This window comes from Anomaloglossus baeobatrachus, chromosome 9 (assembly GCF_048569485.1).
Source record: "Anomaloglossus baeobatrachus isolate aAnoBae1 chromosome 9, aAnoBae1.hap1, whole genome shotgun sequence".
Taxonomy (NCBI): Eukaryota; Metazoa; Chordata; class Amphibia; order Anura; family Aromobatidae; genus Anomaloglossus; species Anomaloglossus baeobatrachus.
The window spans coordinates 220,101,232-220,129,195 of NC_134361.1; the positions used below are offsets into that span (position 1 = coordinate 220,101,232).

A 27,964-nucleotide genomic window follows, 5' to 3' on the forward strand; every position below is an offset into this window, starting at 1 on the left:
CAACCAACGATGCCACAGATGTTTGAGTTTGTGGGCATACATCTTGAAGGACACTTCCTCATCACATGCTAGAGTACGGAACTGAGTCCTGTAAGTGTCTGGCGTTACAGCATAATGTTCTAGAATAGTCTGTTTAATATCCGCATACTCACAGTTCCACCGAGGGTCCATAGCTCTATAGGCTGCAGCAGCTCCACCCTCTAAGAGCCCAACCAGATGCCGGACGCGCTCCCTTTCTGGGACTTCCATTAATCGACACTGATGCTCAAAGTCCTGGAAGAAGCCCTCAATGTCACCAGCAGCCTCATTAAACTGCTTGAAGTCTTTGCGGGACACTCTGGGAAGTTCCCTCATGATGGGTGCTGGGGTTACAGTCTGTCTGGAACCTCTCGCGGCTTCCACAGCGAGCTGCTTATCCAGCAATGCCATCTCCTCCATCCTGCGCTCCTTCTCTTCAGCTCCACGCATGGCCTCCCTCTTATCTTCTATGGTGGCCTCATCTCCAAGCAGTGCCATCTTTTCCTTGTACCACACAACCCATTGACTTTTTTGGGTATTCACCTCCGGCTCCCGTCTTTGCTCCCCTTGCTGTGGAAATTGTTCCTCGGTGCCATCTTGCAGGCAAGCGTGTTCCAATGCCTCAATTAGTTGCTCCTTAGAGAGTCCTTTGTAGCCGACACCTAATTCACGGGCCTTTGTTTGTAGACTCGCCACAGTCCAGTTCCTGTATCCTGAGGTTCTGGTTTCAGACGTCGATTGGCTGTTGTCCTCCATTTCTTCTGCTCTGATCCCGCTGCTGCCACCAGTTTGTGACGGGGTGTACATCAGAGCAAAGAGAGACAACAGGCCGAGGATGATCCAACAGGTTTACTAACAGTAATACAGGAACAGCACACGACAAGTCCAAATAAAACAGATTCGGGGGCACCTCCCGATAATCCAAAGTGCCAGATCACAACGTAATAGTCCTTTTCAGAGTCCCAGAAATCCCACACAATCCACTGGACGGCGAGGTCTGTCCGCAGATTCAGATCTCGCTCCCTTCCTCTTCAAAAACTCAACTCCCAACTGCATTTAGAAACAGGAGTGAATTGTTTGAGCTCGTGGGCCCGCCCCTCAAGGGTAGGGGTCTATGCAATGGTTGGGCCCACTAGAAGATTCTAGAAGGTTGGCTCCGAGATGTCTACAGGTTTGTGTAGTTGGCGTTATCCACTGCTTACGAAACAATGAGAAGTTCCCCTGGCTGTGTGGACAAGAGATAATTGCATTATGGGCCCAGAGACACAGGAGATGGGGGGAAGGTATGGTTACTTACATCCCAAGACATTTCAAAGTGTTCAGTAAGTACAACCAAAGGAAAGTGACATCACATCCTGACATAGTATTACAGCAAATACAGTGAGAAGGTAAAATACATCATGACAGACACACTGTATATAGGTGCGGTGTATACAGGAGATGGGTGGACACACTGTATATAGGTGCAGTGTATACAGGATATGGGTGGACACACTGTATATAGGTGCGGTGTATACAGGATATGGGTGGACACACTGTATATAGGTGCGGTGTATACAGGAGATGGGTGGACACACTGTATATAGGTGCGGTGTATACAGGAGATGGGTGGACACACTGTATATAGGTGCGGTGTATACAGGACATGGGTGGACACACTGTATATAGGTACGGTGTATACAGGAGATGGGTGGACACACTGTATATAGGTGCGGTGTATACAGGATATGGGTGGGCACACTGTATATAGGTGCGGTGTATACATGATATGGGTGGACACACTGTATATAGGTGCGGTGTATACAGGATATGGGTGGACACACTGTATATAGGTGCGGTGTATACAGGATATGGGTGGGCACGGTGTATATAGGTGTGGTGTATACAGGAGATGGGTGGACACACTGTATATAGGTGCGGTGTATACAGGATATGGGTGGACACACTGTATATAGGTGTGGTGTATACAGGATATGGGTGGGCACACTGTATATAGGTGCGGTGTATACATGATATGGGTGGACACACTGTATATAGGTGCGGTGTATACAGGATATGGGTGGGCACGCTGTATATAGGTGCGGTGTATACAGGAGATGGGTGGACACACTGTATATAGGTGCGGTGTATACAGGATATGGGTGGACACACTGTATATAGGTGCGGTGTATACAGGATATGGGTGCACACACTGTATATAGGTGCGGTGTATACAGGATATGGGTGGGCACGCTGTATATAGGTGCGGTGTATACAGGAGATGGGTGGACACACTGTATATAGGTGCAGTGTATACAGGATATGGGTGGACACACTGTATATAGGTGCGGTGTATACAGGATATGGGTGGACACACTGTATATAGGTGCGGTGTATACAGGATATGGGTGGACACACTGTATATAGGTGCGGTGTATACAGGAGATGGGTGGGCACGCTGTATATAGGTGCGGTGTATACAGGAGATGGGTGGACACACTGTATATAGGTGCGGTGTATACAGGATATGGGTGGACACACTGTATATAGGTGCGGTGTATACAGGATATGGGTGCACACACTGTATATAGGTGCGGTGTATACAGGATATGGGTGGGCACGCTGTATATAGGTGCGGTATATACAGGATATGGGTGGACACACTGTATATAGGTGCGGTGTATACAGGATATGGGTGGACACACTGTATATACCACCTTCAGTGACATCAAAACTCATTGCAACCAATCCCACTGCTTCTTTCATCTTGTATAGAGTCTCCAAGTAATGAGAGCTGAAATCTTATTGGACGCTCGCTGGAAGTGCTTATATTATTTTTTGCCGTAGTTTTAGTAAGCTCCCTGTATGTACTGGGCAGAGACCGAGGCTAGTAATGTCTTATGTATGGTGACGTCTGGCACTGTCGCACTTGTGACAAATCACGTAACAGAGTCGTAGTCTCCAACTTATAACTGTTCTGGACACGCTGAGAGGTGAATTTTCACAATTTATTTATTTTTTCCCCTTTTCTTCTATCTATAGAAAGAATTGTCAATATATGAAGAGATGTTGGAATTTAAGGACGTCATGTGACCTAGAAGATGACAGGAGCAGCTCTAGAAACCAGGGAAGATGGCCATCAGTGAGCCCTCACTCTCCGGATGCGGCTCCGGAGCTATCGTGTGGCCTTCACTTTCCGGATGGGGCCCTCACTCTGCGGATGCGGCCATGAAGTCGTCATGTGCCCAAGTCACCAAGGATGTCCCAACGATGTGGAGCACATTCCCGGCCGATGACAGCAGACTAAACCCATGACTGATTAAACACCTATAAAGAAGCCAGGAGCATAGTATATTACTTACTCTCCAGATGCATCCCCAGAGCCGTCGTGCAGCCCCTCACTCTGCGGATGCGGCCGCGGAGCCGTCGTGCAGCCCCTCACTCTGCGGATGCGGCCCCGGAGCCGTCGTGCAGCCCTCACTCTGCAGATGTGGCCCTGGAACAGTCGTGTGCAGCCCTCACTCTGCAGATGCGGCCCCGGAACAGTCGTGCAGCCCTCACTCTGCAGATGCGGCCCTGGAACAGTCGTGTGCAGCCCTCACTCTGCAGATGTGGCCCTGGAACAGTCGTGTGCAGCCCTCACTCTGCAGATGCGGCCCCGGAACAGTCGTGTGCAGCCCTCACTCTGCAGATGCGGCCCCGGAACAGTCGTGCAGCCCTCACTCTGCAGATGCGGCCCTGGAACAGTCGTGTGCAGACCTCACTCTGCGGATGCGGCCCGGAGCCGTCGTGTAGCCCTCACTCTGCGGATGTGGCCCCGAAGCCGTCGTGCAGCTCTCACTCTGCAGATGCGGCCCTGGAACAGTCGTGTCCAGCCCTTAGGCCCTCTGCACACGCAGTGTTTTTAAAATCTGCATCAAAATCTGCATGCCTCTCCTGAAGCTAGCAAAGTCTATGGGATATTGGATTTGCTGTGCACAGTGTTTTTTTTCCCATGTGGTTTTGGTGCAGATTTTGATGCAGAAAAAAAATCTGCAGCATGTCAATTAGGCTATGTGCACACACTATAGAGAAGAGGACAAGAGTTTTTCAGGTGCAAAAAAGGTTACAATTTTTATTAGACACAGTGGGGATAAACATCCAAAAAGTCATTAAAAACAGGTTAAAAAAGTAGATGACGGGTTACCACCACAACTTAACAGTAACATAGGTCTGTGGTCTGCACGTACACATATATAGATATAGCACTGTCACATATACAGGGAGAACACGTGGGTGTTATGTATCAACATGCTGTCACTCTCAGAGTCATGCAACCAGAACAGATTATGGTGCAGTACTGAGCACAGCTCATATTAAGTAAATGGCCCCACTGAGAACCCTGCACAGACAGGTAATGACAATACCTATGGCACCATACAACAGCCCAGCTGGGTGAAGGAGGAGGGGGACTCCGTCAGGAAAAGGGCCTCAGAAAGCTCACCTACGTACGTTTCCACTCTCCACATGCAGCCCCGGAGCAGTTGTGTGGCCCTTACTCTCTACCTGCAGCCCCGGAGACGTCATGTGGCCCTCTCTATCTGATGTGGCACCGGAGCAGTCGTGTGGCCCTTACTGTCCAGATACAGCCCTGGAGACGTCATGTGGCCCTTACTCTCCAGCTGCAGCCTCGGAGACGTCATGTGCCCGAATCACCAAAGATGTCACCAGGATCTGGAGTACATGCCCGGTCGATGACAGCAGACTACACCCATGACTGATTAAACCCCTATAAAGAAGCCAGGAGTAGAATATCCTAATCTTTACTAGTAAATATGTAATAAAAAGGGTTGAAAACAGGAGCCACAGGAAGAAGAAGGGGAAAACAGAACAAATAGAGAAACAAGAGGTAAGTGGTCCAAGCCAAGACACTTTTTGACCATCACATTTACATAAGTTAGCCATATTGTCTCCTGCCATCTCCTCACACAAAGGCCATTTCAGCAGGAGGAGACAATATGGATAACTTACGTTAAGCCTTTTTATTAAATGATCATTACTAGATTGTATATATATATATATATATATATATACATATATATATATATATATACAATCTATCTGTATCTATACTCTACTTGTGGCATATAGCATTTCTTTCCAGGCGTTGGTTCTTTGTAGGATCATTTATCATTCAGGAGCCGGACACTTTTTTGTTCTCTGTAGTTTTGCACCCCCAAACCCATAACGGGGACTTGGCTCCTCGAACATATCCCAAATCCAGTCCTCATGGCCCCAGCTGCTCATTATCAGGATTTCCATCGTATTGCACAAGTGACAGAACCTGCAATATATTCTGCTGTATTGATAATAATGCCACCTCCTGACGACCTGATCCGGGGCCGTGCGGACTGGATTTGGGAAACGTTGATAGCACAGATGGACTCCAAGTTCAGTATCGCCCACACCGAGAGTATCATAAATAACCAGTCTCCATTCTTCTCAGCTACCGATCGCAGGTAAGTATAATAATGGAGGATGTCGGCTCCTGTTCTGCATTCCCAGGAAATTGCTCTTTATATATAGATACTCCCATTACATTAGAGGCCGGTGTATTTTATTGCTGTTTATTATTTCAGGTCACATATTTTCTTAGAAATATAATCACAAAATACAATTACTAGAAAGAGGAAAGAAGCGACATAAAAGGCGGGGAAAATGTTTGGTTACCTGATGTGACACATCCTACTACATTAAAGGCAGCGTGGAAATAGCCACCTAAATATATCCCATCTTTGTACTTTTATTACATTGTCTATCTGCAGGAAACAGCAGGGAAAACACAAGATGACCCGGTCCCAGCGCCGGAGGGCGTCCATGTGCAGCCGCAAGACCCTAATACAAGGAATAATGTAATATTAGCAAACATGATCCGGAGAGGAGGCACAGGCATCCCGCCCTCCAGGTGACTTATGGATGAAGGCTCGCTCTCTCGCAGGTGTAAATGCATCTTATCCCTGGTATTACTCCAGATATACAGTGTGTCCACCCATATCCTGTCCACTGCCATTAACTTAAGAACGGCGGCAGCTATAGGCATAGAAGTGGTGTCTAGGTATAGTAAAGTAGCCATGCACTACGCAATGAAACCACCTATAGCGCCACCTGGTGGAAAACAACGGAGTTAGCATTTTTATCTCGAAAATGGAACGAGATAGAGAAAAAAAATGAATTACAAAGTTGTAGGGCATCATCAATTCAATACGAATCCACACCTTGCATACAGAAATGCTATGATTAAAAGGTGTAAACCTCACAAGGCTGCGAACGTGAAGCGATACCTCATGGAGACCTTCCTACAAGACATTGGGTATGGAGGCTGTGTGGAGTGGCCTCCGCTCACCTGACCTGACCCCATTGGACTTCTTTCTGTGAGGTCACATCAAACAGCAGGTGTATACGACCCCTCCACCAGCATTCAATGTTTTGGGGGGTCATGGGTTTCATATCATAGCATTTCTGAATGCAAGGTGTTGATTTGTATTGAATTGATGATGCCTACAACTTTGTAATTCACTTTTTTTCTCTATCTCGTTCCGTTTTCGAGATAAAAATGCTAACTCCGTTGTTTTCCACCAGGTGGCGCTATAGGTGGTTTCATTGCGTAGCGCATGGCTACTTTACTATACCTAGACACCACTTCTATGCCTATAGCTGCTGCCGGTCTCAAGTTAATGGCGGTGGACAGGAGATGGGTGGACACACTGTATATAGGTGCGGTGTATACAGGGTATGGGTGGACACACTGTATATAGGTGCGGTGTATACAGGAGATGGGTGGACACACTGTATATAGGTGCGGTGTATACAGGAGATGGGTGGACACACTGTATATAGGTGCGGTGTATACAGGAGATGGGTGGACACACTGTATATAGGTGCGGTGTATACAGGAGATGGGGGGACACACTGTATATAGGTGCGGTGTATACAGGAGATGGGTGGACACACTGTATATAGGTGCGGTGTATACAGGATATGGGTGGAAACACTGTATATGATGTGTGTTTAGCCTGACATTATATGATCTCTGGGGATAACACGGTGACCTGAGCTCCCGACCTGTCATGACGGATGGTCATAACTTATCAGTGGAGGCTCGAGCCTCCGCAGGTGAAAAAAAAGCTTAACCCCCCAGAGGTCGGGCTGTGCACCGCGGTTGTCACATGAGACTCCCAAGTTGTGATACACGTCTCTTCGCCGCAGAGTCCTTTTAAAACAACAGTATGTGACATCTGTCTCAAGGCGAGAGACATCTCCTCAGAAGTGTGACCCCGCAGATGCCCTCGCAGACACTTGCTCGGCCAAAGCCTCTCAGGTTTACTCGGGTATTTATGGCCCTCTCTTCACTTCCAGAACAGAGGCAAAATATAAGACGGGTCCTTGAGAAAGATGAGCGTGTCTGGGTGGCCTCCGACGGTGAGACTCGTCACACTATAGAGGAAAATGTCTCATTGACAGCTTGGGCTGTATTCACACTGATTCACAATATCTTCTAGCAGCTCCTAATAGTGTATTGGATTGGGATGGATGGGCGGAATAGTAGATCACACCGTGCCGTCCATATATAACAGCAAAAAGAAACCAGCTCTGCCTCCATAGGAACACATGAGCACTAACTGCCATCTATCGCAGCAATGTAACAATCTGTCTTCACCGAATACAGATTTTACCCCAGAATTGAGAACTTTGAAAGGGAATGATCAGCTCTAGTGGATAAAACAAAAAACATTTCTCTAAGACATATTACAAAGTTGCTTATTTTCATGGGTGCTATTAATTTTGTAAATAAAAATTTAGCCAAAAGCCATCTGTATTTTACAGATTTAATCATGCATGCAGCGGTAGTCTATGGGGGATGTGTCTGGTGGTCGTGGGGAGCGATTCTCCATTCTCAGGTCCATCACTTACCTCTGAATGTCCGGCAGCCGGTAGAGGAGGTGGATCTGTCCAGCATAGGGAGCGATTCTACACTCTCAGGACCATCATTTACCTCTGAACATTCGGCAGCCGGTAGAGGGTGGATTTTTCCAGCATGGGGAGCAATTCTGCATTCTCAGGACCATCACTTACCTCTGAACGTTCGGCAGCCGGTGGAGGAGGTGGATCTGTCCAGCATGGGGAGCGATTCTGCATTCTCAGGACCATCACTTACCTCTGAACGTCCGGCAGCCGGTGGAAAAGGTGAATCTGTCCAGCATGGGGAGCGATTCTGCATTCTCAGGACCATCACTTACCTCTGAACGCCCGGTGGAGGAGGTGGATCTGTCCAGCATGGGGAGCGATTCTCCATTCTCAAGCTCATCACTTACCTCTGAACGTTCGGCAGCCGGTGGAGGAGGTGGATCTGTCCAGCATGGGGAGCGATTCTGCATTCTCAGGACCATCACTTACCTCTGAACGTCCGGCAGCCGGTGGAAAAGGTGGATCTGTCCAGCATGGGGAGCGATTCTCCATTCTCAGGCTCATCACTTACCTCTGAACGTCCGGCAGCCAGTGGAGGAGGTGGATCTGTCCAGCATGGGGAGCGATTCTCCATTCTCAGGATCATCACTTACCTCTGAATGTCCGGCAGCCGGTGGAGGAGGTGGATCTGTCCAGCATGGGGAGCGATTCTGCATTCTCAGGACCATCACTTACCTCTGAATGTTCGGCAGCCGGTAGAGGAGGTGGATCTGTCCAGCATGGGGAGCGATTCTCCATTCTCAGGACCATCACTTACCTCTGAACGCCCGGTGGAGGAGGTGGATCTGTCCAGCATGGGGAGCGATTCTCCATTCTCAGGATCATCACTTACCTCTGAACGTCCGGCAGCCGGTGGAGGAGGTGGATCTGTCCAGCATGGGGAGCGATTCTGCATTCTCAGGACCATCACTTGCCTCTGAACGTCCGGCAGCCGGTGGAAAAGGTGGATCTGTCCAGCATGGGGAGCGATTCTGCATTCTCAGGACCATCACTTACCTCTGAACGCCCGGTGGAGGAGGTGGATCTGTCCAGCATGGGGAGCGATTCTCCATTCTCAGGCTCATCACTTACCTTTGAACGTCCGGCAGCCGGTGGAGGAGGTGGATCTGTGCGGCATGTAGAGCGATTCTCCATTCTCAGGGCCATCGCTTACCTCTGAACGTTCGGCAGCCGGTGGAGGAGGTGGATCTGACCGGTACCACTCAATAATAACTCGTGTACTCTATTTCTGCAGAAGCTTCTGTTCTTCACCCTGGAGATATTAACTTCTAAGGAAGAGAAATAAATGACCTGCATTTGCCTTTTCTTACCCATTACAGGTACCAGATGTTGCCCATCCTCAGCTCCTTACAGACCAGATAAGAGCTCCCGGTATCCGTACAAATCTCCTGCTGGCGAAGAAGCACAGCATAAATCTCACTAGTGATTAATTTTAAGATGGTGTCTAATAAGATGAGACAGGCTGAGAAGGAAGCTAAGTATTTTCCCTAATTGTCTGCCAGACGTGCCGAGCCTAGAATAGAGCCCAGATGTCATTGGGGGTGGTGGGTATCAGGTATCCACTCAAGATTGCTTGCATTTACTTAGTGTCAATACCGGGAGGGGAAGGAGGCCACAAGTTTCGGATTGAATTTCAAGGAGATCTAAAACTGGCTGTCAAGTCCAAGGGCAAAAGACACTTCGTAGGAAGTTTGAGGTTAACTGGAAAGCATCTGATGGAGGCTCCTGTATTATTTAATGGAGCCAAAAGGCTGAAAACACAGGGTTTAAGTGTGACTAATGTCTAAGGAAGGATACAAGATACCGGTGAGCTGCTCCGGGTTAATCGCCGCCGAGTGCCACATAAAGCGTGAGAATGATGATGCTTATAAGGGAATCAAAGATTTAGTTCTGACAAATCCAGATAAGTCCGATGGGTGCGATGGTGACCCCCGCGTCGCAGTCAGCGTCTATCAACAACGTGGGCAAAATATTACAGTTCCTTGGCGCTCTGCTCGGAAGTGTCCTTGGCATTTACTTCTGAAGAAGCAACTGGAGCCGCCATGCTGGTCAGATATGGGAAGAGCGCTAGGAAAATTCCAAATAGACGAATATTACAGGGCGGGGGAGAAGTGTGTGATTCTTGGGGTCTGACATGCACCCTACCTCGCCATTTAATTTCTGCAGCACTGATCTCCATCAATTTATGTAATCCTTAAATTGTGACGTCAGCTGGATTTGTGTCCGAGGATGTATATTCTGCTGAAATGTATTGCGGTGCAGAGACCCATCCGGTATCTGCAGTGCAATACACGCCGCCAGCCAATCAGAGGCAGTCAGCTGACGTCAGCGTGCCAGACACAGGTGGTGCATGCGTCGCCCATAGCAGGCATGACCAAGTCAGCTGGTTACAGAAAAGGACACTGCATGTCATGGGAGCAAAGGAAAGAGAGAAAAATCATATATTTTTTACATGTTAGAGAACAACAGCAAAATAGGGAACATTAGTTCAGGATGGGCCTAGGAGGGGGGACATTGTACCAGGAAGGGGCCCAGGATGGGAGACATTATACCAGGAAGGGGCACAGGATGGGAGACATTATTACTGGAAGGGGCACAGGATAAGAGACATTATTACTGGAAGGGGCACAGGATAAGAGACATTATTACTGGAAGGGGCACAGGATGGGAAACATTATTACTGGAAGGGGCACAGGATGGGAGACATTATTACTGGAAGGGGCACAGGATGGGAGACATTATTACTGGAAGGGGCACAGGATGGGAGACATTATTACTGGATGGGGCACAGGATGGGAGACATTATTACTGGATGGGGCACAGGATAGGAGACATTATTACTGGAAGGGGCACAGGATAGGAGACATTATTACTGGAAGGGGCACAGGATGGGAGACATTATTACTGGAAGGGGCACAGGATGGGAGACATTACTGGATGGGGCACAGGATGGGAGACATTATTACTGGAAGGGGCACAGGATAGGAGACATTATTACTGGAAGGGGCACAGGATGGGAGACATTATTACTGGAAGGGGCACAGGATGGGAGACATTATTACTGGAAGGGGCACAGGATGGGAGACATTATTACTAGAAGGGGCACAGGATGGGAGACATTATTACTGGAAGGGGCACAGGATAGGAGACATTATTACTGGAAGGGGCACAGGATGGGAGACATTATTACTGGAAGGGGCACAGGATGGGAGACATTATTACTGGAAGGGGCACAGGATGGGAGACATTATTACTGGAAGGGGCACAGGATGGGAGACATTATTACTGGATGGGGCACAGGATGGGAGACATTATTACTGGAAGGGGCACAGGATGGGAGACATTATTACTGGAAGGGGCACAGGATGGGAGACATTATTACTGGAAGGGGCACAGGATGGGAGACATTATTACTGGAAGGGGCACAGGATGGGAGACATTATTACTGGATGGGGCACAGGATGGGAGACATTATTACTGGAAGGGGCACAGGATAGGAGACATTATTACTGGAAGGGGCACAGGATGGGAGACATTATTACTAGAAGGGGCACAGGATGGGAGACATTATTACTGGAAGGGGCACAGGATGGGAGACATTATTACTGGAAGGGGCACAGGATGGGAGACATTATTACTGGAAGGGGCACAGGATGGGAGACATTATTACTGGAAGGGGCACAGGATAGGAGACATTATTACTGGAAGGGGCACAGGATGGGAGACATTATTACTAGAAGGGGCACAGGATGGGAGACATTATTACTGGAAGGGGCACAGGATGGGAGACATTATTACTGGAAGGGGCACAGGATGGGAGACATTATTACTGGAAGGGGCACAGGATGGGAGACATTATTACTGGAAGGGGCACAGGATAGGAGACATTATTACTGGAAGGGGCACAGGATGGGAGACATTATTACTGGAAGGGGCACAGGATAGGAGACATTATTACTGGATGGGGCACAGGATGGGAGACATTACTGGAAGGGGCACAGGATGGGAGACATTATTACTGGAAGGGGCACAGGATGGGAGACATTATTACTGGAAGGGGCACAGGATGGGAGACATTATTACTGGAAGGGGCCCAGGATGGGAGACATTATTACTGGAAGGGGCACAGGATGGGAGACATTATTACTGGAAGGGGCCCAGGATGGGAGACATTATTACTGGAAGGGGCACAGGATGGGAGACATTATTACTGGAAGGGGCACAGGATAGGAGACATTATTACTGGAAGGGGCACAGGATAGGAGACATTATTACTGGAAGGGGCACAGGATGGGAGACATTATTACTGGAAGGGGCACAGGATGGGAGACATTATTACTGGAAGGGGCACAGGATAGGAGACATTATTACATTATGGGGGGAGAGTAACACATATGTCTTTATAAGATTTAAAATGCTACAAGGCCCCATACACCTGACCAACATGGAGGGCGGGGAGCATGGTCCAGATTTTGCATGAGGGCCCATCGGATTCTAGTCACAGCACAGGTAGTATCTATAGAGTTGAAGGACCATGTAAAACTCAATATTACGCCAGTGATAAATTATCAAACGGAAATAGGGACCTAGAAGAATATTCCTTTGCTTAAAAACGATAGGTTTACGGTTCTTAAAGGGTTATTCACATCTCCTAGATTCCATCCCAACATGTAATAGGTGTAATAATAATAATAATATTAGCAAATACCTCCTATTAGAAATGTAGTATAGTTCTCCTGATTAGCTATGGCTCTTACCTCATGTGCAGGGCATTGCAGCAGCTTGGGTATCTATGGTTGCAACCATGAGCAATTAACTGTCACCATATAAGTGGTCATAACCATGGATAACTAAGCTGCAATGCCCTGCACATGAGGTAAGAGACGCTAATCAGGAGGACTACCGTATATTATATATCTAATTGCAGGTATTTGCTAATATTATTATTACACCTTCCACATATTGGGATAGGATCTTGGAGATGGGAATACACCTTTTAAAATGATTATGTTTCCCCAAATATTGTTTTTTCTTCAATACTCTCCTGTCTTGCTAGATAATCGTGTTAAAAGGTAGATAAAAGTAAATCAAAACACTTAATCTGGCGAAGGAAGACACAAGGTCAAAAATAATTAACTTTAGTTATTCTTGTACTAAAGGGGGAAATTGTATTCGTATATACTCGAGTATAATCCGCGTTTTTCAGCCCATTTTTTTATGCTGAAAATGCCCCCCTCGGCTTATACTTGAGTGAGGTTCCCACAAAACATTATTCTCACCTGTCCTCCGTTCCCGCGGTGTCATCTTACCTGCTTCTTGCGTTCCTGAAGGCACATAGACCCCTCCAAGATCGCGTCCGGTGCACGGGGCCACCGCTGCCATCTGCCGTCATCGCTTTACTGCAGTTGAATGCTTTGTGTCCCCGCAAAGCTTTGAAATGCAGAAAAGCGCTGACAGGAGCGGTGGCCCCATGCACCGGATGCAATCATGGAGGGGTCTATGTGCCTGCGGACCGCGAGAAGCAGGTAAGAGGACACCGCAGGAACTGAGAACAGGTGAGAATAATGTTTTTTTGTGTGTATGTGACCAATGGCATAATTGGGGACAAGAAGGGGTCTGGAATGAGGACATTACTAAAGGATGGGGATGATGATGGACATATTACAACAGAATGGGACACAAGGATGGGCAGATTACTACAAGGAGGGGGCAAGGATAGGCACACTACTACAGGGGGGTAAGGATGGGCACATTACTACAGGGGGGGGCAAGGATGGGCACATTACTACAGGGGGCATGAATGGGGCACAAGAATAGGCACATTACTACAAGGGGGGACAAGGATGGGCACATTACTACAAGGGGGATAAGGATGGTGCACATTACTACAAGCGGGGCAAGGATGGGTACATTACTATAGGGGGAGACAAGGATGGGCACACTACTACAGGGGGCAAGAATGGGACACAAGAATAGGCACATTACTACAAGGGGGGACAAGGATTGGCACATTACTACAAGGGAGATAAGGATGGGGCACATTACTACAATGGGGATAAGGATGGAGCACATTACTAAAAGCGGGGGAAAAGGATGGGCAATTACTACAAGCAGGGGGGAAAGGATGGGCACATTACTACAAGGGGGGACAAAGATGGGGCACATTACTACAAGGGGGATAAGGATGGGGCACATTACTACAATGGGGATAAGGATGGGGCACATTACTACAAGCGGGGGGAAAAGGATGGGCACATTACTACAAGGGGGGCAAGATTGGGCACATTACTACAATGGGGATAAGGATGGGGCACATTACTACAAGCGGGGGAAAAGGATGGGCAATTACTACAAGCAGGGGGGAAAGGATGGGCACATTACTACAACGGGGGACAAAGATGGGGCACATTACTACAATGGGGATAAGGATGGGGCACATTACTACAAGCGGGGGAAAAGGATGGGCAATTACTACAAACAGGGGGGAAAGGATGGGCACATTACTACAAGGGGGATAAGGATGGGGCACATTACTACAAGCGGGGGGAAAAGGATGGGCACATTACTACAAGGGGGGCAAGATTGGGCACATTACTACAAGGGGGCACAGGGATGAGGCACATTACTACAAGGGGGGGGAAATGATAGGCACATTACTAAAAGGAGGGACAAGATTGGGCACATTACTACAAGGGGGCACAGGGATGAGGCAAATTACTACAAGGGGGGGACAAGGATGGAGCACGTTGCTACAAGGGGGGAAAAAGATGGGGCACATTACTGCAAGAGGGGGGCAAGGATCAGCACATTACATTTTATTGGTATCTAGTTTTGTTTATGAAATGTTCCAGTAGCTGCTGCATTTCCCACGCTATTCTTATACTCGAGTCAATACGTTTTCCCAGTTTGTGGTGGTAAGATTAGGGGGGCCTCAGCTTATACTCGGGTCGGGTTATGGTTGAGTATATACAGTATTTTGTGGCCTTCCGGATTCAGCTTTGGATTCCTCTGAGTACAAGCTCTTATATAACGGAAATCTGTACAATCCTTAAAGGGGTTATCCGGATTGTTTTGACTTTTTTTTATTATTACCCTATTTTGCTACATTGGGGCAGGTAAGTAGATAGTGAGCACTTACCTGCCCTGCTGTCAGCCCCTCTCCCCCGACTCAGAGTGGGCATGTGACCGCTCCTGCCGCAATTTTGCTGCTTCCGGTCATTTCATGTCAACATGGGCAGGACCATGTTGACCTGCAAATCTGGAACAGCTTGTTGCCGCCCCCGTTGGGCGGCTACAGTGCGTGGAGTCCCCGCGCCCCTTCCCTGCACCCTCCCACACATTCCCCCGCACCACGTACTCTCCCCGCCCACGGTGTCACAGCCAGCACCGGGCCCTCTGCTCAGGATAGCAGGAGTGCCCGTGCAGTCTGTGTCCCACTACAGCCCCGCGGCTGCCTTCATTGCAGTGTGTGTCTGCCCGCATGCAGATTCTCATGCTGCAGTGCTGGCAGCCGCGGGGATAACGAGCACTGCTGTCGGGAGGCAGATGACATCATTACCTGCTGTGACAATCTCCTCTTCACTCCTGTCAGAGCGGTCACTGCCGCCTATGCCCGCTGCGTTCTCACGTCACTAGCGGTGACGTCACGGGCGATACTGCTGAGAACGCGGCGGGCATAGGCGGCAGTGACATCACTGACAGGAGTGAAGAGGAGATCATCACAGCAGGTAATGATCTCATCTGCCTCCTGGCAGCAGCGCTCGTCGTGCCCTGCAGTGACCTGGGCTAACCTATTGATGTTCGCTCAGGTCACTGCACTGGTCTCCCAGCAAATGGGGAACATTCTGTTCTTCATTGACTGGGACATTGACTATGGTATGGATAGTCATGTGTCACCCTTATTGGATTACGCCGGACCCAGATTTGATTGTTCTTTTCAATAAATTGGTGAAAGAGGGAATGTTTTGGGGAGTGTTTTTTCAAATAAAACTTTTTTTGTTGTCTATTTTTTTTTATTACTGACTGGGTTGGTGATGTCGGGTATCTGATAGACGCGTGACATCACTAACCCCAGGGCTTGATGCCAGCTGACATAACACATCTGGCATCAACCCCATATATTACCCTGTTTGCCACCGCACCAGGGCAATGGGATGAGTTGGGGAAAAGCGCCAGGATTGGCACATCTAATGGATGCGCCACTTCTGGGGCGGTTGCGGCCTGCTATTTTTAGGCTGGGGAGTGTCCAATAACAGTGGACCTCCCTAGTCTGGGAATACCAAACCACAGCTGTCCGCTTTACCTCAGCTGGTGATCCAATTTCGGGGGACCCTGTGTTTTGTTTTAAATTATTTATTAAATTTAAAATAACAGCATGGGGTGCCCTCTGTTTTGGATTATCAGCCAAGGTGAAGCTGCCAGCTGTGGTCTGCAGCCGTCTGCTTTACCCTAGCTGGCTACAAAAGATAGGGGGGACCCCACGTCGGTTTTTTTTTTTTATTATTATTATTTATTTATTTTTTTGGCTAAATACAAGGCTAAGCACCCTTTAGTGCCACATGAAAGTCACTAAAGGGTGCCAGCTTAGAATATGCAGGGGGGTAGGATATTATATATGTCTCATCTATTTATCTTTCTTGCTGCTTCCGTTTTTTGCGGTCCGCAAAAAAAACGGAAGGCACACGGATGACACACGGATGCATCTGTGAAAAAAATGGACCGTTTTTTGCGGACCGCAAAAACGGAATGGTCATGTGAATGTAGTCCACATGTGTTCCCTATGGGGGTAGGGGTCGGTACAGAACGATGGTGAGGAAAGGGGTCGGTAAAGAGCGGCGTGTGTGTGTTTGTGTGTGTGTGTGGGTGGGGGGAGGGTTGCAGAGCCTGATGTGATGTGGGGCACAGAGCCCTGTGTGTGTGTGTGTATGTGTGTGTGTGTGCGGTGCAGAGCCCTATGTGTGTGTGTGTGTGTGTGTGTGGTGTGCAGAGCCCGATCTGGGGCTGTTATTTCCATTGCTAGAGTGATAACAGGTCAGGTGCTGGGGCAGAATACTGACAGGGAATGTGTGTGCAGGGGGCGGGCAGAGGGTGGGGCTGGACACTGAGGCCGGGCGGTGCCAGCTGTGACTGGGAGGTTTTGCACAGGAAGAGGTCAGTTTGCTGGAGCTGAATGTAAACAAAGAGCTGCAGAGAATAAAGGGATAATTCAAGAGGAACAAAAGTTAGAAAAGAAAAAATAACAATGTAGGGGTGATTTATATGACAATACAGCACAGATAAACAACATTTTTTGGTAAGCTAATGTCGGACAACTCCTTTAATAGAGAAAATATCACTAAGCTCCATGAAGGCAATAATATTAGATTTTTGTGCTCTAATTACTAGCGTTTCTCTAACTAAAATTTAAGAAAAATTCATGAGGGTGAGGTGTCTGACCTCTACCCACTGAGGAATAAAAAAAATAACCTCCCTCATTTATTACAGTAACCCTATGCTAAATTATGGGGGGGTAAAAAGGGAATAATTACCGATTTACAGGTGGTAGAGGACGGACATGTCTCGCCATTTGAGGATTAGAGAACTCAGACTTTTTTTGTCCTTTGCAAATAAGTTTTCAACCCAGGCTCATGATTTTGGGAAAATCCCCCTATCATTATCTATTACTGAGTGGGTTTTGTAAAGGCAGAATCAGCGCTTTATATAGACATTTTGATGAATCGACTCTCAAAAGATGCGGAGATTAAATCTAGAATGAAACTTAAATATATAATGGGGAATTGTACGCAGGATACTAATTATAAGCAAAGAATCTGAAAAATGGGGAAATATTATTGACTTATTGAGTGTTTTGATTTTTATTCTTTTTTTTCCTTTCTCTGTTTTTTTGGAGGTATTGGTCAGGGTGGGTTTAAATAAATAAAAAAAAAAAAATATATATATATATAAAATTTTGTTTCTTTTTTTTTAATATATATATATATATATATTTATTTATATATATATATATATATATATATATATATAAAATAAAAATAATATATATTTTTATTTATATATAAATAAAAATATATATATTTATTTTATTTTTATTTATTTTATTTTGTTTGTTTTAATGTTTTGTTTATTGAACCATTATTAACAAAATGTATACACATAACAGAGAGCATAGACATAGCTAGCATCGCAGTTAAACTAATTTGCATTGAACCGCCTTCCAGGTATGATGTCGTCTGTGGGGTGGCAATCTCAGATCGATTGATAGTTATTATATCAGGCGAGTAGTGGAAGGCGAGCAAGACCATGCCTTGCCCTCATAACATTATAAAAAACAGTTTTTTCCTTTTTCTTATTCAAAATAGAAAACACATAAAAGAAACGAGAAAATAGAAGGGGGGGGGATATCACTGAGAATTCTGAAAGAAGCCTTTTAACACTTACAACTCAGTTTTAGGAAGAGAGATAGGGGGGCTAAGAAATTTGAGAAAGGGAAAAGAGATAGGGGGGAATGGAGTAGGGAGAGGGTGTTGGTCTAGGGTCCATTCATCATATGTCCATAGTAATCTGGACTAAGTCATCAGCTCACTCAGTCCCCTAATGGGGGGGAGGAGACGACTTAGATTTCTTTATGGCATCCCCTGCGCAACCGCCGCCAGAAAGGAGGGTTTGGATTTGTAATCCTTCCAGGCATTCCAAACTTGCCTAAAGAAGAACATATTCTGTCGTGAGAGGGCAGAGCGTTCTTCCGCGTAGTATAATTGGTCAATTTTCAGTAACAGCTGCGAGATGGTGGGTATCATAGTCGTGCGCCACAATTGAGCAATCAGCAGTTTACAGGCTGAGCTCACAAAAGATACAAGTTTCGAGTTAGCCTTATCATTAGGCCACAATGGGAAATTTAGTAGCAGATGCATGGGTTCTGGACCCCCCTGTTTGTTTGTAAGGTCAAAGATCAGCTGGATTGCTGTCTTCCAGAATATCTGGAGGCGAGGGCACGTCCACCATATGTGGAGATACGTTCCTCTCTATCCCCCTCACATCTCCAGCAGAGATCCGAGGAGGCAGATTGCCAAGTGACGGCCGTGACCGGGACTATGTACCATCTCGCAACTACTTTGAAAGAGTTCTCTTGGACCCTCACACAACAGGACGGTCTGTGCGAGGCACCGTAAATTTGGCTCGTTTGAGCGTCAGTAAATGTGGTGTTCAGATCTTTTTCCCATTTCAATATGTAAGCTCTTTTCACTACCAATTCTTTTGTAAGTAGAGTGTTATATAAGCGAGATAATATTTTTTTGGGAGTCCTTGTTTGCGAGCAATATGATTCAAATGTGGTTAGGGGTCTAGCGAGGTTGGAATGCGACAGTAATGGTTGGATTGTGCGTTTTATTTTCATATAATGAAGAAATGTGAGTTTAGAAAGGGGGGGGGATCTCACCCATCTCCTGCCTCGAGACCAAAGATCCATCCTCTAAAAGATCCGTAACTGGGATCTTTGCATTACTCAGGTATGAAGATTTCGCGGTGTTGGCAAGATTCAGGCTGGAGTCTAGTATATCGGAGATTAGGGTAAGTGGGGAGAGAGGAGGGGCCAGGAGCTCCATGCTACGATTCCAATTGTCCAGAAGTGTTCTAGTCAGTTCGTTGGTACAGATTCTTTTATTTCCCTGACAGGGGGGGACGAGTAAAAGAGCTCGTAAGGGGGTGGGGGCTAGGTGTCCACAACTTATTCGGAGGGCGTCTGACCCAGTCTACTGCTCTAGAGAGGACAGCAGCTTTATAATATATGGATATGTTGGGGAGTCCCATACCCCCTTTGTCCTTTGGGAGGCTCAGAGTGTGAAAGTTGATTCTCGGTTTATGTTTGTTCCAGATGTAATTGGAAATTAAAGAATTACATTGAGAGAGGAAATATTTGGGGACTGGTATAGGTAACATTTGAAAGAGGTATATGAATTTTGGGAGTATGATGCTTTTGATTAGATTTTTCCGGCCTATCCAAGAGATAAAAGGCGCTTTCCATGAGGCTATTTGCGTGGTAAGTTTGGGAAGGAGAGGTTTGTAATTTAGGTCAAAGAGGGATTTGGGGGCTTTCCCTAATTTGATGCCGAGATAGGTAATGTGACTTTTTGGCCACCTGAAGGGGAACGACTCCTGGAGAAGTTTGATGACATTGCCCGGGATGTTTAGACTCAGTGCTTCAGATTTGGAGAGATTGATTTTAAAGTTGGACCATTGGCTGTAATCTTCTAGTGTGTTCATGAAGGCAGGGAAGCCTCTTTCGGGTCTGGAGATTACTACCAACAAGTCATCCGCAAAGGCGGCGGACTTGTGGTGAATCCCCTGTAGGTTAATCCCCTCAATTTCCTGGTTTCGTTGGATGGAGCATATCAATGGCTCCATTACCATGACAAAGAGTAGGGGGGACAAGGGGCAACCCTGCCTGGTTCCATTCCTGATATCGAAGGGGTCAGTCAGCGTGTTATTTATTTTGATTCTGGCTGTGGGGGATGTGTACATCTGTAGTATTGCATGTATGACAGTCGGAGGAAAGTGAAAAGCTTCCAACGTGCCCCGCAAGAAGGTCCAGTCCACCCTATCGAATGCCTTCTCGGCATCCGTTCCCAAAAGCACAAGGGGCAAGCTCCGAGCCCTAGCATATTGCATTAGATGAAGTAAGCGTAGCGCGTTATCCTTCCCTTCTCTTCCCCGTATAAATCCGGATTGCTCCGGAGATATGAGGTCAGGAAGGATTTCCGCAACCCGGTTAGCGATTAAGCTAGCGTAGATTTTTAGGTCCACATTCAGAAGTGAGATGGGCCTATAACTTCCACAGCTTTCCGGGTCTTTCCCTTCCTTATGTATTAATGATATGTGGGCTTCCAGAGCTTGTTTGGGAATAGGATCACCGAGAAGTAAAGCATTGCATGTTGCCAGGAGGTGGTCCCCCAAGATATCAAAGAACTTTTTATAATATATGGTTGGTAGGCCATCCGGGCCTGGTGCTCTTCCCATGGGGCATTTGGACAGGGTGGACTGAACCTCAGCACGAGAAAACGGTTTTGTCAGGGATTCTTGTTGTGCTTTGGAGAGTGTCGGGAGGTTTAATCTGGCTAGATAGTCATGTATGCCGCGTTTTCTCTTGTCTGTTTCTGTCGTTGACTCTTCTGACCGAGATTGGTATAAGCTCTTATAAAATTGTAGAAATTCATTTGAGATTTGTGAATAATCCTGGGTGCGGTGTCCCTGTGGTGTTTTAAGTGTGTGTATAAACGTGCGAGCCTGTCTTGTTTTTATTAGTGACATCATAAGTTTGGAGGCTTTGTCCCCATGTACAAATATGCGGTTTTTCCAGCTCAAATGTAATTTACCCGACTGTTTGTTGAGTATGTCTCTCAGTGCCACCCGTTTGGCAGTCAATAGTTCTAAAGTCTGTTGGGACAGAGATTTTTTGTGTTGGGTTTCCAAGATAGTTATATCTTCATAAAGACTTTGCAGAATTAGTTTCCTTTGTTTATTAAGGTGTGAGGAAATGGAAATCAGTTCTCCCCTTATGACCGCTTTATGTGCTTCCCATAAAATTGGTGCATTTATGCCTTGTGTCTTATTCTCCGCAAAATAATTGCGGAGACAATCAGAAATACGTTTCCTGTTGTCTTCTGAGGAGAGAACTGATTCATTTAATCTCCATGTGCGGTGGATCAGATATGGCCTCTGTAGTGTGAAACTTGCTGTGACATAAGCGTGATCAGAGTGTGGCGTAGATTGGATTGTTGTGTCAGTGACATTAGGTAATAGAAACCTGGGTAAAAAAATGTAATCTAGCCTGTGGTATGATTTATGGGGGTGAGAGAAGGTAAAATCTTTGGTTGTTGGATGTTGTAATCGCCAGACATCAATCAAGGAAAGAGAAAAGAGAGAAGTTTTGATCCGGGAAATGTCCCTGAGTGATATGTGGCTCTTTTTTGAGGTTGAGTCTAATTTTGGTTCCAGGGCTACATTAAAGTCTCCACAGAGTATTGGAATGCCTTCCGAAAAGGTCTTGAATTTTTTGAGTGTGGAAAGTAGCCATCGCACCTGTTTGACATTTGGAGCATAAATATTTCCCATTGTTACCATTGAACCCGCTAATAGGCCTTTAACAAATATGAACCTGCCCTCCGGATCAATTACTTCATGTTGGGGTAAAAAGGGTATGTCTTTGGCGAATGCTATCGACACCCCTTTAGTGCGTTTATTTGGAGAGGGAGCATGAAACCAGGTATTATAGTATGCTTTTTCGAAGCTTGGAATTTTGCCTTTGCAGAAGTGTGTTTCTTGTAGAAAGATTATGTCAATATGTTTCTTGTGAAAGTTAGATAAAGTTTGTGCCCTTGGTATGGGGGAATTCAACCCATGCGCGTTAAGACTTATCACATTAAATACCTTATGGTGTGTCGGCATAGTGACAATTGCGGGTGGGTGACTCTTTTTCCGGTGGGATGAATGGACCAGACCAACGACCATGCTGGGAAAGGGGAGAGCAGAAGGGATGGAGGGTGGAGAAAAGATCAGATAAGGAACAAGGTGTTAAATTCAACAATAACAACATTTTCAACATCTAAATAAGAATAGGTACGCATCAAGAGGGAGCAGAAAGTGTAGAACCCCTAAAGTGACTTCATGCTTTTAACATGCATAAGCAATGGCGGGCAATAGTAGGCCTGGGCCTAGGCCTTCTCATGGGGCTTGCTTTCTGAGTTCGTCTGGAGCTTCTGTGCCGCATTGCGTCTGGGCCTTTGGGTCTTCGGGATGACGCTGTGCCAGGGTGACGGCTCTGGAAGTTGCTGTAACGCAGATGTCGAACTGTGGATTTCTAATTCAGGATATTTCTCCATAGTAATCCCCAGGTCTTCGCAGATTTGTCTAATTTCGCCTGATGTTTTGCCTTGATAGTGTTTCCCTTTTGCTGTTATTGCAATGCCAAATGGATATAGCCAGCGGTATGGGAATTGACGTTGGCGTAGCTCTTCTGTGAAGGGTTTCAGTATTCGCCTCTTAGTCAGAGTGGTGGCAGCTAGGTCTTGGAAAATCCTGATTTCGGAGTCTTCATACTTTATGGTGCCAGCTTCCCTTGCTTTTTTAAGAATGAGCTCCTTAATACGGTAGTCCATGAAACGGCAGATGACATCTCTTGATGGTTCCCCCTGTCTGGGACGGGGTCTCAAAGATCTATGGGCTCTGACCAGCTCTATCGGTGGTATAGGGTCGGTGTCTATCAGATCGGAGAAGATGCTTTGAAGAGTTGGGGTCAGGGCTTCGTTTGCTACCGTTTCTGGGAGACCTTTTAATCTGAGGTTGTTCCGCCTCTCCCTATTTTCATGATCCTCCAGAATAGCATGTATTTGGTTGACACTATCTTCTTGTTGGTGAAGACAAGAGATGATGGCATTGGAGGTTGTGGTGATAGTGGCCTGGGAAGCTTCCAGTGTTTCCACTCTGTGGCCTATCTGGCCAATATCCTGTTTGATGTGAGAGAGCTCCTTCACTACCGGTTCTAAGGCTTTGTTGAGAATCCGTTTAATAAAGGATCTGGAGATTGTGAGACTCTTGCTGGAATCCATGTCCTCTGCGTCACTTGCGTCATCTTCCATCTCTTGTGTGGTATTAGCAGATGGGTTTTGAAGACATTCAACCCCCGCCTCTACTGGCAGGAGATGCTTTTTGAGGAACTTATCGACGTCTGCTTGGGTCGTGGTCACCGCTGGTTTAGGCAGAGCACTGGCCATTTTATTGCCGAATTTGACCATGTCGAAGTCAGTTCTTATGGTATTATGTTATATTGAGTATAGTGGGGGTCCGGTCTCTCTGCTCCCTCTGAGCAGTGGGGAGTTCACCGCTTTACATGCCCCTGTGGGGGGGGGGGGGGGGGATCAGATGGACTGTGCTTTTATTATAAAATGTAGGACCGCTTAGATGTTCTCTATGCTCCCTCTTCTGTGTGTTCCCGTCAGCAGCCCCTGGGTCCAGGAAGATATTTGGCTCAGGGTCTGAGAATATTGCTAAAGAGCCCTTCTTGTGACCCTAAGTGCGAGAGTCTCATCCCTGGCAGACCCTCAAGTAGTAGAGAAAGGAGTGGGGTGTCCCTTGATATGTTGTGGATGCAGCCTTTAGGCTGTGAGGGGGGGCCTCTCGGTTCAGGACTCCCCCAGGTTCCCCTATCCGGTACCTGAGTGCGGCTTCACCACGGGCCCGGGCCTGGCAGCCCTCTGACTTCTGGGCTGGCGTGCGACGGTTAGCTGTGGGAGCGGGGGGGGGGGGGGACGCCGTCCCGGTGAATGGGGGTCGCGGTGGGGTATGTCCCGGACTCTCCTGGGTCTCCCTGGGTGGGCGCGCGGACGCGAGAGGACGTCCGGAGGTGCGGAGGTGTTCACTTACCGCCCGAACTCCTCTCCGGTCCCGGCAGGGTCTCCCAGAACGCCACCTGCAGCTGTCGCGAGGCCTCCGGTCGGGACTTTAGATCTCTCGGCGGCCTCCAGAAGGCCCGACGCGTCTCACCGCCCTCCCCGCTCCGGCTCTTTCTGGCTGATGGCCGGGTAGGCGGCAGCCTCCTCTCCACTCCCTGTTGACCACCTGGTCCGTGGCCTGCGGCTATGTGTTTGCCGCGCTTGTCTCTGGCCTGCGGGATCAGGAAGGTGAGTTCAGGACTCCAAGATGGCGGCGGTCCCCCTTCTCCTTTCTCAGGTCGCCGGACTCGCTAGCTTGTGAGGCCGTGTCTGGGGGGGGTGGCGGCTCAGTGCGATCCCAGTTAGCTCTGCCCGGGCCCCCTGTTGCTGTCCGGGTCACCTCTGCACAAGTGCTCCTCGTCGCCGGGGGTGTTGTTGCTCGGGCCCTGCGGCCTGCTGCGTGGTTTCCGACCTCAGCCTCGAGGAGCCTCCCCAGGGTCCCAGCACTGGTGTAGCTATCCAATTTAGGTTCGCCTACAGTCCGCTCGGTCTCTGTGGCGTAGGTGGAGGGTCTTGGTCTGACTATTGATGGCAGGGGAGCAGGATGCTATCAGATGGTCAGGAGCTCCCTCATGCACGTCTGCTTCTGACCGCGGCCATTTTGGACTTCCCTATTTATTTTATTTTTATTTAATTTATTTATTTATCTATTTAGTTATTTTTATTTTATTTTTTTTTTTCCAAGTGTACTATTTTTCAGGTTGATCTGTGTACTGTTTGTGTGCATATAGAAATAAACATAATAAAAAAATACCCTGATCTGTTGCAGTGCCAGTTATTCCATCCGTGAACAATCGATCAAAGTGAAGACCAAAAGAAGCTTCGGCTTCTTCAATATTCTGGAAAAGTAAGAAATCATTGAAAACAAGAACCCTCTCTGATCGGCTTTGGCTAACATACCTTGAGTCTTTAGGAAAACGGGATTTCCACTTACGATTGAAATATCTTCCACGAAGGCGGTCAGATCTGCAGCAAAAGTTAAAATAAAATAATAAATAAAATAATAATAAATAAAATAACAAAGCAAAAACAGAAATTGTCACCTGCACAAAGGGCAAAGTTTCCACAAGTCCCAGCTTGGATTTTGCCATGAATACACTGCAAAATTGGCTGCAAAATTCACATATATACATGAAAGCAGTGACATTGAAGCAAATGAATGTCTTAGAATTTGCTGTAATATCACGTGTAGATGAGAGTTAAAATCTCATGACTTGTTATCAAGGAAGCAACGATGGCGGGCGGAAATCTCTGGAACGCAAGCCACTGAATGAGGGAATAATGGTTAATTTTTTTTTTTTATTTCTTTCCTACTGACAAATGAGATATATATATATATTATATATATTTATAATATACTTACACCAAGCAGTTCTTAAATTACATTTATTGGACAGATTTAAGGTGGCTGATGACCAGTGGCGTGAGCGGCCAGTTGTTGGGTCCTCTCTTGTCAGAGTCTGCCTCGAAGAGAAGACAGAAGCATTTTTTTATCACTTCTGTCTTCTCTAGTGGAAGAGTCTGCTCTATTGCCAGGTTTTATGAATAGCCCTAGCAGTGATAAAACTGTTTAATCTGCAATGAGGGCTGTGATGCGACCCCACTACAGTGAAAAATTGTAGAGTAAAATCTATGTACACTAGAGATCAAAATTAGTAACCACACACAATTTTCTAAATGTTAAGGTCATGAAGTAGTCCTATTTTAAGCTTATTTCATTAATTGAATTTATTTTAAATTACATAAGAAATATATAAATGAGATAAATGTAAAAGAACACAGATCAAAATTAGAGAACACTTTCAAATCCCTGCAAGTTATTGGTGTTAATCTGTCCCTGGTGTTAATTTCCTTATTTATCTGACAAACCCTATGTAACTGGCTCCTAACTTTCCAGTTTGTACTGACTTTGCTGTTCCAAAATGACTGAAAGCCTCTGGCAGCAGCTTGTCCAGATGAAGGCCAAAGGGGTGACCCTATCAGCCATAGTAAGAGAAGTTGGTCATTTCAAGTCTGTGGTTTAGTGAATATTGCATCTTTACAACATCACAAACTCTTTCAAGTCCCCCGAGAAGGCTGGTCGCCCTCGCAAGACAAATGCAAGAGAGGACAGGATAATATGGAGAATCTCCATGGGTAATCGTTTCAACACTGCAGCTGGAATTGCTCGCCAGTCCAGCACTGAACAGGGTAAGGATCTGTCTCGTCATACAGTGTCACGACGTGTAAGAGCATTTAGACTGAAATCCCACTCTGCAGTGACTAAACCTGTAAACAGTGAAGAAGTGTCCACAGTTCATTTTAGTGATGAAAATTTGATTTATTTGGGTCTGATGGAAAACATTATGTTTGTTGACAAACTTGGGAAAGACTAAACCCAAAGTGTGTTAAGAAGTCAGTGAAAGGCGGTGGAGGAAGTGTCATGGTTTGGGGAGTGTTTTCTGCAGCAGGAGTTGGACCTCTCCTACAGATACATGGCAGAGTGAATGCAAGTGTGGATCAGAACCTTCTTAACAACACGTGGCTCCTTGTGTCTATCACTCAATCAGCAGCAATTTTCATGCAGGACAATGTCCCCTGTCACACCACAAAATGGGAAAGCAGCTCCTGGAAACAATGAAATGGCCACAGCCCAGAGTACTGACCTAAACCCAATAGAAAACTTCTGAGAAATCCTTGGTGACAAAGTTAATGCCAAGAAATCCACAACAGTCAAAGCACTGTGGAAGAGACTGGAAAAAGAGTAGACCAAAATCCCCCCAGAGCAGTGTGAGAGACTAGCGATGTCCTGTGGAAGAAGAGTGGGCCAAAATCTCCACAGAGCAGTGTGAGAGATTAGGGATGTCCTGTGGAAGAGACTGGAAGAAGAGTGGGACAAAATCCCCCCAGAGCAGTGTGAGAGACTAGTGATGTCCTGTGGAAGAGACTGGGAGAAGAGTGGGCCAAAATCTCCACAGAGCAGTGTGAGGGACTAGTGATGTCCTGTGGAAGAGACTGGAGGAAGAGTGGGCCAAAATCCCCCCAGAGCAGTGTGAGAGACTAGTGATGTCCTGTGGAAGAGGCTGGAAGAAGAGTGGACCAAAATCCCACCAGAGCAGTGTGAGAGACTAGTGATGTCCTGTGGAAGAGACTGGAAGAAGAGTGGGCCAAAATCCCCCCATAGCAGTGTGAGAGACTAGTGATGTCCTGTGGAAGAGACTGGAAGAAGAGTGGGACAAAATCCCCCCAGAGCAGTGTGAGAGACTAGTGATGTCCTGTGGAAGAGGCTGGAAGAAGAGTGGGCCAAAATCCCCCCAGAGCAGTGTGAGAGACTAGTGATGTCCTGTGGAAGACACTGGAAGAAGAGTGGGCTAAAATCCCCCCAGAGCAGTGTGAGAGACTAGTGATGTCCTGTGGAAGAGACTGGAAGAAGAGTGGGCCAAAATCCCCCCAGAGCAGTGTGAGAGACTAGTGATGTCCTGTGGAAGAGACTGGAAGAAGAG

At 46.9% G+C, this 27,964-nt stretch overlaps 1 protein-coding gene across 1 annotated transcript in view; it reads left to right on the plus strand.

The window, feature by feature from the left end:
• Positions 1–3,959: 3,959 nt before the first annotated feature.
• The window catches only part of LOC142251908 (uncharacterized), a 106,979-nt gene continuing 82,974 nt past the window's right edge, over positions 3,960–27,964 (plus strand). The window contains exons 1-2 of the mRNA XM_075324958.1: positions 3,960–4,885; positions 5,802–5,941. The gene's annotated coding sequence lies outside the window, so the exon portion shown is untranslated. The remainder of the gene's footprint in view (positions 4,886–5,801; positions 5,942–27,964) is intronic.